This window comes from Narcine bancroftii, chromosome 9 (genome assembly GCF_036971445.1).
Source record: "Narcine bancroftii isolate sNarBan1 chromosome 9, sNarBan1.hap1, whole genome shotgun sequence".
Lineage (NCBI taxonomy): Eukaryota > Metazoa > Chordata > Chondrichthyes > Torpediniformes > Narcinidae > Narcine > Narcine bancroftii.
In genome coordinates this window covers 29108851-29126699 of record NC_091477.1, presented here as the reverse complement: position 1 = coordinate 29126699, position 17849 = coordinate 29108851, and the positions used below count along the sequence as shown (strand labels likewise).

Below are 17849 nucleotides of genomic sequence, written 5' to 3'. Positions count from 1 at the left end.
TCACAGCCACTACTATCTTGGGTGCAGGTCCCGGGGTTGGAATATTTTGAAATAAAACCATCATTGGCTCCATCTACAGGTTGTTTAAAGCCTGTACAGAACTGATGGCAGTCAGACTGGATGGATGGACCCCGAGGAAGCACTGTGACCCAACTCCCCGCTTTCTGCGGGTCCGCACCAGTGGCAGCGCCACCATTTTCACCCTCCAATATATAGTTAAGCTGGTTCTAACCTTAGAATATAGAACATTATAGCACAGTAAGGGCCCTTCACCCACAATGTGTGTCAACCCATATATATTCCTACAAAAATAAACTAAGCTCTCCCTACCTTGTAATCCTCCATTTTTCTTTCATCCATATACCTGTCTTAGAGTCTCTTTAATGCCCCTATTGTTCCAGCTTCCACCACCACACCTGCCAATGCATTCCAGGCACCCACAACTCTCTGTGTAAAAAAACACGTACCCCTGATGACTCCCCTTATATTAGTGAGCAAGAGTAAATCAGTAAGGAGGAACCTGCCCAACACCCATCCTAGCCCTCTCCACTCTACCACCACAGGAACTATTTAAAGGGATTGTCATTTCCTTATGGTTCAGTTGTTAATTGTTTTTTTTTTCAGGCTGCCAGTACGGTTTTACAGTTGCTTAATTCATATAATTGTAATTTCATGTTGGTGATGTTTGCAGGAGTTGTGTGGCAGGTCTTGAAGGCGTTTCTCCAGATTTCTTGCCTTCTGTGTAAACCAGTTGCTGCCGGGTAGTGGTGCATGAATGTGCTTTTCCCTTGCAGTCCAGCATGATTGAGTGAAGGAGTATAGACTCACAGAGCAGAGAAAATTGCTTGGAGGAGCAAAAAGAAGAGAAATGTTGTCAACAGAAGGGCACATCGACCAAGAGTGCTCAGGCAGCTGTTCCCCATCTTAACTCTCAGTCAGGAAAAAATGTGAGACATCTGCATTTTAATCAGACCCCCCATTCCGAAAACATTGGAATAAATTTTCAGAGAGGTGTATTGTTTTTACAAGCATCCAGATCTCCTGCTTTGCTGAGCAGCTTGTTTGAACTGTTAGTGGTGTGGTTCAACTGTGAAATATTAAAGCAATCCATAAAGGAGTCACGCTCCTTACACCTGCTACCAGAATGAAACAGAAGGTAACTGTGCCTGTGTGAGGGCAGCAGATAGAGGTAGATTTGCAATTGAAATGGAAGGAGGGAATGTGGAGCTGCAGCTCCAATAGCACAGGACATAGGATCCAGCAATTGTATCTGTAGAAGTGACCATGGCAATGACATTTATAGATTCAGATTGGAAATGTAATAGATTTGTATGAAATGGTAAATTCAAAATGCTGAGTATAATTTATTCACACTCACCAAAAATAGGTAAGGGCAGATAGGATACAGCTTTTTGAATCCTCCCTAAGGAGTATGGTGCCTACTAGGCCATTTCAGATTGGGCCTCTGCTTGGAGACCAGCTATGGGGCAGATCCAAAATCTTGAACTTACCATTTCAGACTGCACCCCTTTCAAAGGTGAGACGCCTCATAGTGCCCTCCGCATCCCCGTGGAGGTGGGCCGACTGGTGCCGTAGCGCCACCCATCATTAATAGGCAGTAGAGTAATGGCCGTCTTCCCTACCCATAATCCCCCATGCAGCTGAAACCGCTTTATCGTTCCCAGAACAGTTCCAGCTGCGTGGGGGATTATGGGTAGGGAAGACGGCCATTGCTCTGCCACATTTTGAGCTGCAGAGAGTGGCCCCGAAGGCTGAAGTGGCCTGGTGGGCTGTCCCTGCCTGTACCAGCCACCCCCTGATGATCCCCACTGCCCCGACTGCTCCAGCTGCCCCGACTACTCCTGCTGCTCCACCCATCTCCATTGCCCCGACTGCTCCCGATGGTCCTGCTCCCCCGCTGCCCTGACTGCCCCGAGGGCTCTCCACCACCCCTGACTTGGAGGGAGAGGGGTGAGTGAGGAGATGGGACGCAGGCTGATGGCATCATCAGCCCATGCCCAAACAGCCGCCTAGCGCAGCTGCCAATTCAGATTGATCGGCGGACGGCTGCGCTGTGGAGATTATCCCTCTCAGAGAGGGGTTAGATTATACGGCTCAGAGACCCCCTCTGCACATTCAGAAAGGTAGGTGATTATGCGGATTTTTTCCACCTTTACATCCTGAGTTTTTGCTTATCTGAAATGGCCTAGTGATTGCTTATACCCTGTACAATATTTTACAAACATTGCATATTGAAAGCAGAGTACGCATGATCACTGTGTAAGGTAATGGTCGTGATGTCTAGATTTTGCTTTAGTTCTCTTGACATCTGCATTCAGGTTATTATGACAAGCTAGCCTTTGGATATTAAACCACAAGTACCGATCACAAAACTCATGATGTGGTGAGTACACCGTGGAATGAGGGAGTCCTGAGTGCTAAGCGTGATACAATCTGGGTTTCTTGGTGGAACTCTGCGGTAGTTGCAGAGTGGACAACAATATTTTTGTATACCATGCTTCTCAGTCCTTCCATCCTGAGGAGACAACAATTTCCTCTAGCTATATGATAATAAGCTGAGGAACAAGGCCTTGAGGAAGGTGAGGAGGAAATGGAAGAGGAAAGGAAAAAGAGGAGGAAGCACTGACGGTCCTTTATTACACAGTCAGCGTGTAAAGGAACCAATGTGGATGCACCAGGAAGTACAACCTGAATTCCCCACATCTTACCTTCCCTCTATCATTGATCATGATAGTGTCTGCTTGACCACAATGCAAAATTCATTTTTATCAAATTCATATACCTCTTGATATTTCGTTTCCAAATGTAAAGCAAACACATAGTTCCTAGTTCTGAATAAACATTTACTCTACTTTGTTCTTCCCTTGATCTAGTCTCTTTCTAACATTTCTACATTTATTTCAGGTTTTCAGCAACTCCAGTATTTATTTTGCATTAGCTGAATGCCTGTCTTCCATCATCCATGTTTTCCTATGTATTGATTATTCAGTTATGTGCTACTTAGATGTGTGGTGGGTGCCATGGAATATACATCACTGATTTTGCTTTTGTGGTTGAATAACTTGCTGGATATGACACTTGCTGCAAGTCTAAGTAGATGAACTTGTATGAATATTAATTATGAATCCTTATTGATAGAAGTAGGAGAGTGAAGAGAATGGTGAACTGAGTAGTACGTAAGACTGATATGGTTAGTGGGATATAACATTTGAAGATGATACCATTGACCCTGTCCATCAATATGAGAGCATTAACTCTCTCATGGAATGGTATGCAGTTCTACAGATTATTTGATTATCCATTTGCTGCCATTGGATTTGAGCAGGTTATGTAGAGGATCTACTGTCTTCTTGCTGAAACAGTAACACTCTCCTGTGTTGCACCTCCTCAACCAAGGCCTCTGCTGCATGTTTGAAAGACCTTACCACCTCTCCTCTCTCAGACAATGGTGCGCTATGCTGATTTCCCAGATAGATTCAATTCCTTTGCCCGAGTCAGCACCTGCTTTAATCGTAGAGCAACTTTCCTTTAAAGGTAGCAAGCTAACTTTAAGAATTGCATTTTAGTTCTATCTGTTGCTAACAAGCTATGATTCTGGTCTCTTGCCGATATGTGCAGCCAATAAACAGCATGGTTTACATTGGCTGTAATCAGAAATCATTAAAATGAGCAGACAGCATAAAGTTGGCATGCTGCCTATTTTGCAAGCCATGGCTATAGGTTAGCCATGCATCATAATGTCCTCGCCTGTTTTGGGGTTGGTGGGGTAGCTCATTTAGCTCTGTCATTTTTTAACCATGTAACGTTTAATTTGCAGGGGTTACTTACAACTTGCATTCTAAAATACATTCACAGTTTCTCCATGTACCAAAGATGAGCTGATGAGTCAAGTGTGTAGAATCAATAAAGGACTGCATCATACTGTTTGATGGTGCACATTCTCAGTAGCAAGCTAAGGCAGGCAGTGAAGGGAATGGCGATGAAGTGCATCGCAGGAAGGAACACATAGTGCATGGATGTTTGGAATTAAAAGATGAAATCCTTTGGCCAGAGGACTTGTTTAAGGGCATCAGCAGCTGTTGACCCCAGAACTGCTGAGGTCACCAGAGCTGCCCATGGATTGATAGGTCATGGTCAGCAGCAGCACTCTGGAGTTTCGAAGCAACAGATATGAATTTCAGTAGACTGTGGAGGAATTCACAACAATATGCTGCATTTTCTGACAAAACTGCAGGAGATTATGGAATATGTGGACACACTAGAGCCAAATGGAGTACATACATGCCTCCAACAGCAAAGCCAAGTTTGTAACTTCACTTGCTGGATCCCTCAGTAGAACACAAAATAATTTCGGATGTTGGCCATCTATTCTGTGGGATGGACCTGGATCATTACAGAAATTGGGTTTCAGATGGCAACGCACCCCTTTTTCAAAATTCTGGTAACAGCTTGCCTCTTTAATTGCCAGGATAGTTTTTACATATATTTTTTAATTGTTTGAGCATTTTCTCACTTGCAAAAAACAAAGCATCAGTGAGTATTGAATACGTAGTATGATTTTTCTCTGAAATTTATTGATTCCCTTCAATTGCTTTTGTGTTCTCACCTTGTCTTTACTGGTAAGTTTCAGCAATCCCAAGAGGTCATGGAAATGGTATTAAAATATAAAACTGTGCCGAAGATTGAATGGACTGCAAGAGGAGAGAGGGAAGAAAGAGAGGGGCAAAGATGTTAGGAGGAAAGAGGAGCAAAGTGAAAGAAAGGGGTGACGAAGGGGAATAAAAGGGGAGGATGCTAGGAAGAGCTGAGTGAAAGGGAGGCAGCTGAAAAGATGAGTTTAAAGAGGAAACAGGAGAGATAGATGGAGAAATGATCAATGAGGGTGCTGAAAAGGTGGTGATTGTTTGAGAGTGGATTGGGTTGGGGAGTGTTGATGACACTCTGAGGAAGAGGAAAGGATCTGGATATGAGGATGTACATGTTGGAATGTATCTTGAACCATCTTGCCTTCTGGAATGGGTAAGTCACCCTGCTTATATTCAATAGACTTTGAAATATCAATATGATTGTCTTATTGTAATTTGTTATCAGGTGATCTATGCAAGATATATAATTTAACATGAGTGTAATTGGGTGGCACAGACTTGTGAGCCAAAAAGGCCTGTTACTGTCCTTTAAAATTAAAAACATTTGTTTGATTATAGACAGTTTTTCAATAATGCATACATATTAGCCAGATTGAACCTCCTATCAACTCAAGATCCAAGTGCTCCTTCAGATTGAAATCCGCTTGTGGGTTTCCATTCTTTGAATAATGCAACTTTGTACTAAAGTTTTGTACTTCTGATGGTGCTTGGAAGGTTCCAATTGAGTGTAATTCACAGATCCATGATAGCCTGTTTGAACCATCATTTCGAACCATTGTGAATATTTTTGAACACAAGTCCAATGTTGTGGCGTACTGCACGTGAAAATAAAGTCAAGTCTTAAAACCAAATTGCAAACACCCCTGGCTAAATATCAAATTGTTACTATACAAAGAAAACAGTACACAATTATAGATGCTATTTAAAATGGGCATAATTAGCAAATGAAGTGATTTTTTAAAAAAATGTAAGTTTGTTTCTACAATAAACATGTTGAATAACAGTAAAAAAAAAAGTTAAAAAGGTAACCTTCAATTCAAAAGTCCAAGTGTTCCTTTTGTACCTGAACTCAGTGGCTTCACAAAGCTAAATACACAAATGTATGTTCATTTTGAAATGAATTTTCATTCATCTGTTGGTGTAATTCAGAATCCAGAGAAGCTGGCAAATTATTGCCAGGTTACATCTCCACGTTGATCTCAAGGGTTGGTAAGTATTAGCTTTGGAAAGTGTTGAATTCCTGTACGTCAATGCAATACTTCAACATATGTGTCCCTATTAAGGTCCACTCAAACCTTGAGAAATGCCCTATCAGACGTCCATGTGAGAACGATCAACCCCGACCCCCCCACCAGTGCTAAAAATGATTATAAAAGAGAAAAGAGCTGCTTAAATGTTTCGCTACGAAAGTTGAAGTCTTAAGCAGTACGTTCCACTGGTAAGAATAGGAACCAAAATGCACCTGGTGCAATATTTTAAATCAATGATAAAAGACCTTGTGAGGATCAAATCATTGAATCAATGTTCTGCTGCCTGGAACTGCCTCACTTTTTGTTTGGACACATTTGCTGAAAGGTCATGGAGAAACAATGTAGCTATTAAAAAAGTAAAATCATACAGAAATTGAATAGAGTAACCAGATATTGAAACACTAATTGAACTAAAATTGAAGTCGGAAAATGCTTTGGTTCTTAAACCAAAGGTGAGTTGAATCAATTTTTTTCCACATTGGTGCGAAACTTCAGGCTTAAATGTGTTCTTTAATTCCCCTCTCAAATCCAAACGTCCCCAGTGCCATCAGATGTGAGCACCGGAGCTCACACACCTTAATATAGAGACACTTGACGATTTATTTTAAAATACTCTACACGTTGTGTGCAACTGGAGTTAGTCGGGAGAAAATATGGAGACTGAAGCAAGACTGCAGAGCGATTCTGTGTGTGTGGGGGGGGGGGGGGGGGGGGGTGGAGAAGCTTCCGACAACCCGACTGTGAAACACAGGATTAAGCCACTCAGTGTGTGGTGGCTGCGTGTTGATGTGTTGTTTGCTGGTTGCAGAAACTCAGCCCGATCGATGCTCATTGATTGTCCCTGACGAGCTGCTCCACTTTCCAACCAATGTCAGCCTGTCTCCAGCTAGCCAGGATAGGGGAAAAATGAAATTAAGGAAAATCTCTGCCGCCCTGGCGGTGTCGTTTCTACACACTTCACTTGGCAGTCTGCCATACCCAAGAAGCACACCGAAAAGATGGACTGTAATCTAAAGGAGGGATCTGAAAAATGTGAAATGCTCTCCCGGGGCAAGAACTCACACATTTCTGCGGGTGACAACTCTTGCAAGAGCTTTTGCAAAATGCCAGGGCAATCCATCAAGAGGAGATGCTCCTCTGGGGAGCGTCCATAGAAATCTATTTTTTAAAACACTGGCTATTCATTGGGAAACTTTGGCAGCGATTTCTGGCCATCTGCACATCACTGCACACGGAATGCTCTGTGGAAAGACGACCCGGGAGCAGTGTAAGATTGTATCCTTTCTTGCGCTATTTTAGTTCAAAAAGGTTGAGCCATCGGTTCACAGAGTCCAGTTCGGTTTTTGCAGCGCGCTCCAAAAATCTATGAAATGTGTTTGCATGTACTTCCAGAGCGATCTGGGATGTAGAGGAAGGCTTGCAGGAATCGGAAGGTTGTAGCCCCCCCCCCCTCACTTTGTGTTATTCAGAGAGTTTATCCAACACAGTCCTCTTCCCGCACAGTTTTACACGAGATTCCCACTGCTGCTTGAAAGTGGGGTTGTGATCTGTGTCCCTGGGTTTGTTTGATCCTCAGTGCTGCAGCTCTCAGACACTGGCTGGAGAGGCACATCCCTCCCTCCGTTGGATCTGCCTTTGGTAGGTGCGGGGGGGAAGAAAAAGGGGCCTGTGTTTGCAAATATGCAGATGTTATCATTACCGAAATCGCAGTGTGTTGTGCTGGATGTGAGGCAATAGGAAAAATACCATTTTGGGGGGGGTTTCTGGTTGTCCGGTGGGGAAGGAAAGTAGTTGGTTTTGTGCCGACAGTGAAGGGTGGGAGTGCTGGTTACGGTAACATACGGGGTTCAGCTCCTCGGTGCAAATGTTTTAAAAGAGAAAGCCCCACACAGAAGTATTTGTACCGTGGAAAGTGTCCACGCTGCCAACCGTGTAACTAGTGCACTTGGTACATTGACGAAGACGTGTTTACAAATGTAAAGCACATCGTCTGCATTTGTTTCTTTGCCACTTCCCCCCCCCCCCCCCCATTTTGCCCCCTTGCAGTTTATCGAGAGCAATGTTTGCTCGTCCCGTCTTCGTGTTTCAGCGAGGCTCTCCCTTTCAGACAATTACGATTTGTGATCCACGACAGGACGTGTCTGTGTTTTATTTTCTCAGATGTGTTCACTCGTTCCCACCCCCACATAACTAGTATTTCTTAATTGTTGGGCTGCACTTCTGGTTCAGTGCCACGGAATAAATATATTCGCCGGTAGTTTGCTCAACAGCGCTTTGCACCGCCTGGCTTGCTCTTAATCGAGTGACTGTGTTCATCGTTTAATGCACAGCCTTTGGTGGGAAGTATTCCCTCGGTGGCAGATTGTGGATGTTCCTGCTGGACGACAGAGTTCTTGATCCCTGAATGACATCACCTGTGTCTCAGAATAGTCGTTGGGGGGGGAGGGGGGGGAGAGAATGAAGGATGAAGGTGGGCGTTGATTCATTTTTTTTCTTTACTTTTTTAAGAGCAAAAGATACAGAAATATTTCACAAAAAAAAAGTGAAGTCTAAAATTGCTACCCAGTGTCAACATGATGTAAATCCATATTTGGGTCTGTAATATGATTAAATAGGTTACCTGAAAGTTAATTAGGACAAGATACATAACAGATTAATGACGTCTGGATGTTGTTATACCTGTGACAAAAAAATGTTGGAAATTTCTCACCCATAATCTAATAAATAAACTTTTTGAAAAGTGCTGCATTTGGAAAACCTTCAGTGTGTGAGAGGTGGCCACTTTGATCATGTGATGCTACTCGATGAAGGATTGCTTTGTAGTTTTATTGACTTTTGTAGCAATAAGTGTAATATCACAGGCCTTTCGTTTTTGGCTGATAAATTCGCATTCCTAATAACGGCAACTGTAGTATCTTTTACAAAGGGCATGTGTTTGGTTGCAAGGTGAATGATTTTTGTTCGCAGGATGCCTGCCTTTGAATTCTGTTACCTTGCTGCAACTTCACGGGCATGTCTCCCAGTGGTGTGATTCATCTTGCATTGACCTCCACCACTGATGAGTAGCGTGTGCAGCAGAGGGAATGAAAGGGAAGCTGTAACCTCTCCTGTTTATTGCAGGGTTCAGGGTTTAAGTTTCTGGAGGCTCATTGCTAATACTGGAGGAGAAGTCTTCCCCTTTGGCTGTTGCCCTTCCACTCCATTTGGGCAAGTAAGAATTTTGGTGCATATGTACATTGTACAATGTATATGACAATAAACTCATTTTCATCATTTTCTGGGAATTGGATGTTGTGAATATTTAATAGCAATTCTCAATGGGAGCCACCTCCTCCCCCAAGGGGGGCACAGCACATTTAAGGGGGGGACCACGGACTGAAATCATAAAATAAAATAATGCTTTTTTATTTAATTGTTAGAAATACAGAATAAAACAACTAAACTGCTTCACAGGGAAGGGGGCCCATAAACTTTGAGTAGAGTCCTAAGAGGTGCCATAGCTAAAATAAAGGTTGAGAATGGTTAATTTAGGGGACAAATGAAGGATGCTTATCTGAATGAGGTATTGCAGCCAAATAAATTGTGATCCTATCTCAAAATGAGTCCCTGCTTTCAGAAATACAAAAAGATTGGGGATAGCTTTAATACATTTTGTTATCTGCTAATAATTGATGTTCATATTTCTGCATCTACATATTGTTTTTACTTAAATTGCTAGTCTTGAAATTTGCAGAGGAAAAGGATGCAAAAAATGTGTAATATTTAAGGAACATTTTATCTCCAAGATTGAGAAATCTGTCAATAGTTGATTAGCTCACTCTTGAACACCCCATCCATTGAAGTCTTCTATTGATTGCAACAGTTGGAAAATTAGGTTGAATTGACTTAGATCTGCTGGTGGTACTTTCACCTTGGCCACAAAGTGTCAATGCTTCCATTGTACTTTGCAGTAGTTTCTTATTTATATTTTGATTTTACAGGATGTCTTTCTTTGTATACAGTTCAGCTTGCCAAACAGACATCTTTCACAATGTCTGTCATTCATTGTGTATTGACTTCCAGTACCTGGTGGGTCCTGCTTGCGGCTGAAGAATTAAAAGAGAGGCTCTTGCCTCTCATGCCTTTGTAGGATTCAGACTTTTGTTTCTTCTCATTCATTGTTAAATCAAAATGAGGTTTTTCACTTTTCTAAATACCATGAAACCTTGTATGACAAGAGATAATTTCCCACTTTTACGATCACCTTAAGATCAGCACTTTTAGGGATGAAGTTAATAAAAAAAAAACTGTTTGGGCAGACATGTAATGTAGATTATATTGTGGATAAGCCAGTACTGTGAAGCATTTTTGAGAAGTCTATGATGGTGTTCTTGAATGAAAGGGAACAACATATTTAATGGAAGAGATGTATTAGACTTATTTGACTGCCCTAATGCACTTCTGGTTGTAAAAGCTCTTGTCTTTCTACCACAAGAGCTTCAGCAAGAAACACAGTGCGAAAGGAAGCAGTGGAAGTTGGCTTTTTGAAGATTTGACCTTAATTGAACCAGTATCCATTCATCATTTGGTGCAGGGTAAACTCCATTTACAACACTGCTGCTCAGATTCAATTTAATTTAATTTTGATTAAATATAATGTTTGTTTAAAGAAAAAATGCTATTTTTATTTTAAGCTTAACAAAGTTATCACGTATTATGTTTAATTTAGTGTTTGTTTCGAACATTTAAAAATTTTTTTAATTTCTAACTGTTCTTTAGAAATTTATTGGAGATATGCAGGATTATTTGGAGTTTTCATGGTTTGATAGTTGGCTGCGTCTTTTAGCCATGTGCAACATGCAAGGTTTGTTTAAGCTTTTCCCCTCCTACCAAGTGGCTGCTGTTGAGGAAGGACTTATCCCAGTGCATTTCCAGTAACCCAAACCTTGAACCCCCATTTGTCAAAAATTCCACACCTTCTTGCCCTTTATTGTTTCCCAACAATTGGTTGGCAATAGTGAACAAAATAAAAGCCTCCACACATTGAAGATTGCAAACCAAATTTAAACTTTCAACTGTTCAAATCTTGGAGGCTGCAGTGTTACACCAGTGGCATTGATGTAGCAGGACAAGCTTCCTAGACTTCAGTAGAGGAGACTGCAATGGCAGTGGAAAATTACATTGAGGAAATCTGGAACTAAAGGGCCTGGCTTTGCATTGTCTCTGCTTGGAATGTGGGCTGACAGATAGCAGCAGCCTAGGCAGTGGCAGAGCAGCAAAGGATGTTAGCGTGAATGATATCTTCCTGACATACGTCTGTAGCTCAGAGAGCCAGTGCTGCTCCCCTGGGCAATGCCTCATCAATCCTATAATCTATTGCAATACAGATCACTAGACTGCCTGGAAATCCTATACGTCCCTTTGCACTGCAGCTTTGATGACAACTGCCTGATCTTGCTTAGCAGCAAGCTGAGCTTTCACTACACCACTCAGACATTAGGTGAAATAGAAGTTGCAATGCCAGCTGTGAGGTATTGCATTATGTTTGGGCTCACAAGATTGCAAATGGAATTGGCCAGGACTTTCATGATTTAATGAATAGGCTCGAGGCTTGCTCAGAACCTTGCGCCAACTTGATATCCAGCTTCTTACAGCTTTCTGACATGGAATATTGGCTTTTTGGCAGTGATACCAGTGGACCAAGCATTTCATTGTACCTTCCCTGTCAGGCTTCTTCTCAAGGCTGCCACATTAATGTCAGCCTTTGAGTCCACTGCAGGAGACCAAGGTGTAACTTCACCCTCCAGAATTCTGCCACCTGCACTATTCTTGCCCTCTATATTGACTGGGGTCCATCAGCCAGTGTCTTGCCACATGCTATTCTCTAAATTCTTCATGTCGTCTGTGTCTTTATCACTTCTCATACCCTGGCCAGAGGGCAGTTTTGGACATCTAAAAGGGAAAGCACTTGGGTGAGTGGAAGCTCAGAAGGGCAAGCACGCACTAACCAGTTTACAAATTTGAAAAATGTGATTTGACAGGTAAGGGGATACAAGGAGGAGGATTTGGTAAGGGTATGCCCTGATTTCAGCAGGAGGAATTCCAATGATGGCAAGCACCATCTCGTCCACAATAGTGAGGACTCTCAGGCAAATGGTTCTCACTTGTTTTGATGCTGATGTCTCTGGTTAACCTTGCTGAAGAAGAGGGAAGAAATTGAGTGTCATGCAATATATTTGGCTGATGTGATTGCACGATTGTGAAATGTAAATTTCTTGCACAGGATTACATAGGAAATGCATTATCGAAACAGGACATTCAGCCAAACCTGTTGATTCTAGATCTTGCACTTCCCATCTTTTGTCATTAGTGTAACCATCTTTTCCCTTCTCCTTCATGCTTGCTCAGCTTTCCCTGAAAAATACATAAACTCTTTACTTCAACTGTTTAGTGATGTAGCAAGTTTCACATGACCACCACTTTTTCTGAGAGTTCCTAGTGGAATGAGAGTTTATTGTCATATAAATACTGTAAGTGCAATGCATAGATTATAATTCTCACTTGTTGCAGCCAACCAGGTACATGAAATATAGTCTCACAGCTCCCGCTGTCATCTTCTCTACATCGGAGAGACTGGGCACACCTTTGTGTTGCACCTCTGGTCTGTCAACTGCAATAGTGTGGACCTCCCAGTAGCCACCCATTTCATTTCCCCATCCCATTCCTTGCTCTCATATCTGCCCATGGTCTCGTGCTCTGCCAGACTGAGACCACCCACAAATTAGAGGAACAACACCTCATCTTCTATCTGGGCACCTTCCAACCGGATGACATCAACGACAACTTCTCTGGTTTCTGTTGATCCCCCCTCCCAAATCTGGTTGCCTTTCCCCCAGTTCCTCTCTCTCTCTCTCTCTCTCTCTCTCTCTCTGTTCCCCCCCCAATCAATTTTCACCTTTTCTCTTTTCACATCCAATTAACACCTTTTGTTGGTCTGGACTCCTCCCCTGGCCATTCTTCAGTCTTTATTCTGATGCTTTCCTGCTTTTTGCTTATACCTTGAAGGGCTCAGGCCCAAAACATCGGTCATATATCCTTTCCTCCTATGGACACTGTGAGACCGGCTGAGTTCTTCCAGCATTTTGGTGTGATTTTACATAAAATACACTACCTACCACAGCATATATTAATATGCCAGGAATGAAAAATAGATAATAAATATAAAAGTATAGATAGATAAATATTTACAATTGCAGTTAGTGCAAAAAAAAAATCTTTCAATAGTGCAGATCTTTTTGTAGATCCAGAGAAGTTAAGAGCCTGATAGCTATTGGTAAAAAAATTGTTCTTGAACATAGACTTGCTGGACTTCAGGTTTCTGTACCATCTGCCAGAAGGAAGCTGCAAGGAGAACTTGTGACTTGGATAATATGGGTCCTTTGTGATGTCAGCTGCCTTTTTGAAGCAGTGTCTCACCTGTTAAATCTTGATTATGGAGGCTATCAGTTGGTGAGGACTGATGTATTCAAAACACAGAAATGCTGGAGGAACTTGGCCTGTCTCACAGGATATAGAGTGAAGGACAGCTGATGTATACTTATGGAGCACATTTGCTAGATATAATATTGGAAGGTCCATTGTCAACTTGTCATTGACCACTACAATCTGGCTCTCCACTCTTGACGCCTGGCATTGACTTCCCAAGGCAATCTGCTCCAATCCATGGCGATTGTACGTCCTATCTTCTTTGTCAAGGCCTCCAGGGTGACATCAGAATATCATGGTCCTTACTGTTTTCTGTGTTGCCCGATGATTCAACATTTCTCAGTTCATATTCCATGATATCTGCTGCCACCAGCTTAGCCTAAAATTCATGTCTTGTTAGGAGGTGGAAGCCAAAGCTGATGGCAATAATGATTTCAACATTTTTTTTTGGACGCGACTGAATTTGGATTATTGCAGCTTTCATCACCTTGATAATAATTACAGGTTTTTGTAGCACTCTTTTACTTACGAACATTTTGCATTAAAATATTCAGACAAAAGTTTGCTAATTTTCCTTTAGATTTTTTTAAACAAAGGAATGAGTGGGAGGTATCATGGAAAGTGGCATCCAAGCAAAAAGAAGTGTTGGCTCAGGGAGCCAATTTTTTTTTCACTTGCAGGGGTATCTGTCCTTGAGTCATGGCATGAATGACTGAACTCTGAGATTCTTGGTCATTAGCTTCTCTTTTTTTTTCACCTCTGGGTCTTTGATTTTATTCTGAAGCACAAGAAGTGAACATTCAATCATGTCCCTTATATATTTAACATTCATCTGATGTCACAAAAATTATTATGTTATCATCTGTCCTCACCAAAGTATTAAATATGGCACAATGGCCCTCTTTCTAAAGTTTATGGAAACCTACTATGTATTTCTACTCATGTAAAAGTTGATCTCATAAAAGCCGACCCCCTATTTTTAGCCAAAAAAAATCTGATATTTTCCTTGTATCTCGAGTAAAAGTTGAGCCAGGTCTCTTACCTCAGCCCTGGCTGTCTGCATGCCAGAGCTCTCAGCACCTCTGTTGCAAACTTGTGCCTCATCCCCGGCCACCCGCCCATCAGAGTTCCTGATGCCTTGAACATGGACTCACACCTAAGCCCTGGCCACTCGCCGATTGGAACTCATGAAGACTCAAGTGACACAGATACTTAACACAGTCCCGACTTCCTCGTGGTAGGACGAGGGTTTTGATGCGCAGACTCTTATTATTACTTTAATTCATTGTGTTTTTTATTTGTTTAGAGATCATTTGGATTTCTGCTATTTTGGATTCTAGTGTGAATTTCAGCCCCTCATAAGTAGTATCCATGTAATAGTTGACCCCATAAATTTAACATTAAAAAATGGTCTATAAAATTTGACTTTTACAAGAGTATCTACGTTAATGGAAATTATAAGAGACACAGAATGAATAAATGAGTACCTGATGGTCCTTCTGGACATGGTTTCCAATTTATTGTTAGAGTACATACATGACATCACATACAACCCTGAGATTCCATTTTCCTGCGGGCGTGGCAGAATTACCACTAATTGGTAGTACAAAGAATCAATTACACAGCGTAAACATGTAAACAAACAAAAAAACTGTAAACAGATAATGAATATAAACAAACTATGCAATACAGAGAGAACAAAAGAAAATCAATAAAGTGCACAAGTAAGAGTCTTTAAATGAGCCTCTGAGTTTGTTGTTGAGGAGTCTGATGGTGGAGGGGGAGCAGTTGTTCCTGAACCTGGTGGTGCAAGTCTTGCGGCACCTATACCTCTTTCCTAATGGCAGCAGTGAGAACTGAGCATGTGCTGAGTAGTGTGGTTCTTTGATGATTGCTGCTGCCCTCCAATAGCAGCGTTCCCTGTAGATGTACTCAATAGTAGGGAGGGTTTTGCCTTTAATGTCCTGGGCTATGTCCACTACTTTGGGAGGACTTTACTCTAAAAGGCATTGGTGTTCTCATGACAGACTGTGATGCAGCTGGTCAGCATACTTTCCACTACACTTCTGTAGAAATTTGCCAGGGTTTCTGGTGTCAGACCAAACCTCTGGAAACTCCTGAGTAAGTCGAGGCACTGACATGCTTTCTTCACAATGCCATTAGTGTGTTGGGTCCAGGAAATATCCTTCGAGATAGTGGCTCCCAGGAATCTAAATTTGCTCACCCTCTCCACCTCTGATCCCCCAATGATCACTGGATCGTACACCTCTGGCTTTCCTTTCCTGAAATGAACAATCAGCTCCTTAGTTTTGGTGACATTGAGTGTAAGGTTGTTGTTGGAGCACCATTCAGCCAAGTTTTTAAGCTTCATCCTGTATCCTGTCCTCTTCCTTTATACAACCCATTACGATAGAGTATCCATTGGCAAATTTTTGAGGTACTGAGCTAAACCATCTTAAAGTGTAAATTGAATAGAATGGGAATAAGAACGCAGGCCTGTGATGCTCTGGTACTGATGGAGATTGTCGAGGAAAGGTTCTTACCAATCTTCACTGATTGTGATCTGGGGGTGAGAAATCCATGATCTAATTACACAGTGGGGTGTTAACTCCCAGGTTTTGGAGTTTGCTGATCAGTTTTGAAGGTATGATGGTGTTAAATGCTGAACTGTAGTCGATAAAGAGCATCCTGATTTATGCATCTTTGCAGTTCAGGTCTTCCCAGGGATTCGTGTAGAGCCAATGAGATAGCATCCGCTGTAAACCTGTTTCTATGATAGGCAAATGGAACAGATCCATGTCATCCCTCAGTCAGGAGCTGATATGCTTCATTGTCAGCCTTTCAAAACACTTCATCACTGATGTAAGTGCTGCTGGTCGTTAGTCGTTAAGACAGGTTACTGCACTCTTCTTGGGCACTGGTATGATTGACACCTGTTTGAAACAGGTGGGTCCCACACCCTGGTGGAACAAGTTATTAAAGATATCTGTGAATACCTTGGTAAGTTGGTCAGCACAGATCTTTAATATTTGGCCAGGTACTCCATCCAGGCTGTGTGTTTCCTCGGAATCACTCTTGAAGGCAGCACGCATGTCATCCTCCGATGTGGACAGGATCATCAGGGGACATGGGAATGTGGAGGGGTGGTTCTTTGGTGTTACCATAATAAAATTGAGCATAGAAGGCATTGAGAGAGAAGCTTCACCATCTGCTACTGGTGGTCTGAAGAGGACATTTCAAATGTTGTATGATTCTGTTTGCTTCCATAACAATAGAAGCCTAAATTATTGTTGGAATTTAAAATGGGCAAGACATAGTTTTTAAATTGTTTTCTTTTAGAGGAAAGTAGATGCAAGTTCATCCTTGTTTGTTTTAGGAAAAGATGTATATGTAGAATTGTTGCACAAAGCTTTGCTTTGGAAATTTGATAATTGATGCTGAATTTGGGAAGCAGAATATGAATAGCTGACACCACGACCTCACCACGCAGATTCATGAAGGTGGCTAAGGATGAACTTGTGCTGTTAATGACTCCTGCTGAGAGTGGATCCGCAGATTTTGTAAAATGGTTGGTGTCTGTTTCTAAGTTGTGAATGTTGGCAGCATATATCTAGTCATTGACCATTACACCATACCCATACCTGTCTTTAACCAATGGCTCAAATGGAGATTTTGAGATAACTATCATTAGTTGAAATTTAGAAATGTGGAAATTTGTTTAACTTAGAAAGGTATGTGTTATCATAGACTGAGGTTCACTCCAAATTTTCAAGCCAGTTATTGGTTTACTTACCAAATGAGACAACTAGTATTTCTGTTAAATACTTATGAAGGAAACAACCTTTTAAATGTGTTTTGAACCATGCCTTCTTCACGATAAAATTATGATAATTTTATTTAGAATCAAAAGATAGGAATAATTAAATGTGGAATCATTTGAGGTCAACAATGTTCATGCTATTGTTTGTTCTTTTCCTTTGCAGGAAAATATTAGAGCAATCGTTAGATTAACAAACAAGAAAATGTCCAAACCTACCATGACATGAAGTGATAAATTCAGGAACAAAAAAGACAAATCAGTATTCAAATAAGTTAGAAAATTATTGTTATTATAATGCAACTTAAAAGGCAAATGGAACCCTCCAATCCAAATTGGATTTTATTAAAATTCATGCAGGAGAAAACTTTCCAAGGTATTTCAAGTTCTAGTCAAGCCAAGGGTTGGCACAAATGAAATTCCAGATATGCTGGATTGAAGATGAGAAAAGTTTTCAAAAGAGCTGTGAAATATGTTTATTATCAGCTTTATTTTGGTGCCATCATATATATGGACAGAATAATGCACATAACAACCTAAACATTTGCAAGACAATGCTCTATGTGTTTCAAAATTGTTTAGACATCAACTCTTTAACCATTGCAGTAATTTAATTCTGGTAATCCTGTGGTAAAACTGGAAGAAGTCTGA

The 17849-nt window shown here is 41.5% G+C and overlaps 1 protein-coding gene across 14 annotated transcripts in view; it reads left to right on the top strand.

Annotated features, from left to right (window-relative positions):
* cxxc5a (CXXC finger protein 5a) overlaps positions 1–17849 on the top strand; it is a 99203-nt gene that overhangs the window by 59931 nt on the left and 21423 nt on the right. For 2 of the 14 annotated variants that reach the window (XM_069898631.1, XM_069898626.1), the window contains exon 1: positions 6712–7184. The exons of 8 other annotated variants lie outside the window; for them this stretch is intronic. The gene's annotated coding sequence lies outside the window, so the exon portion shown is untranslated. Of the gene's footprint in view, positions 1–6711; positions 7185–7313; positions 7556–9046; positions 9129–10397; positions 10492–17849 lie in introns of those variants that run through there. 4 more of the 14 variants (XM_069898632.1, XM_069898625.1, XM_069898627.1 and 1 more) reach the window with 4 other exon arrangements.